The following is a 401-nucleotide window of genomic DNA, read 5'->3' as shown; positions in this document are numbered from 1 at the left end:
ACTTTTTCTCCTTGCGCAACCAAAAACTAACTTTCCTTGATTAGACATTTCAATATTCCGTCTGCTACTCTTTTCCTCCTTATTTGCTAAGTTAAATCTCAGCGACAATATTTCTACTCTCATAATTACATTCATTAATCATCGTATTAGTAATTACCTACGAATTAGTGATGCGGACGCTGTCTATTTATTCATTACGTTAGTAATAATTTTAAAAGGAGGATGTTATTTTGATCACTAGAAAAAAAATATTTGTGGCAACCAACGCTGCACTGAATCTCACGGGAATGTCTCGACACCATGGGAAAAAAATATATCAAAACGCATCTTACAAAACAATTGTATCAAACTTGCCGTTTTTTTTACGCTTTTAAAAGGTCTAATTATGATTTTACTTCTTC

General features: G+C 32.4%; 1 protein-coding gene across 1 annotated transcript in view; it reads right to left on the bottom strand.

Moving 5' to 3' along the window:
* The window catches only part of LOC119588563, a gene marked incomplete in the record, with an annotated part of 91,152 nt that overhangs the window by 20,316 nt on the left and 70,435 nt on the right, over positions 1 to 401 (bottom strand).

The sequence above is a fragment of the Penaeus monodon genome, chromosome 24 (assembly GCF_015228065.2).
Source record: "Penaeus monodon isolate SGIC_2016 chromosome 24, NSTDA_Pmon_1, whole genome shotgun sequence".
NCBI lineage: Eukaryota > Metazoa > Arthropoda > Malacostraca > Decapoda > Penaeidae > Penaeus > Penaeus monodon.
This window is presented reverse-complemented; position numbering and strand designations above follow the sequence as displayed.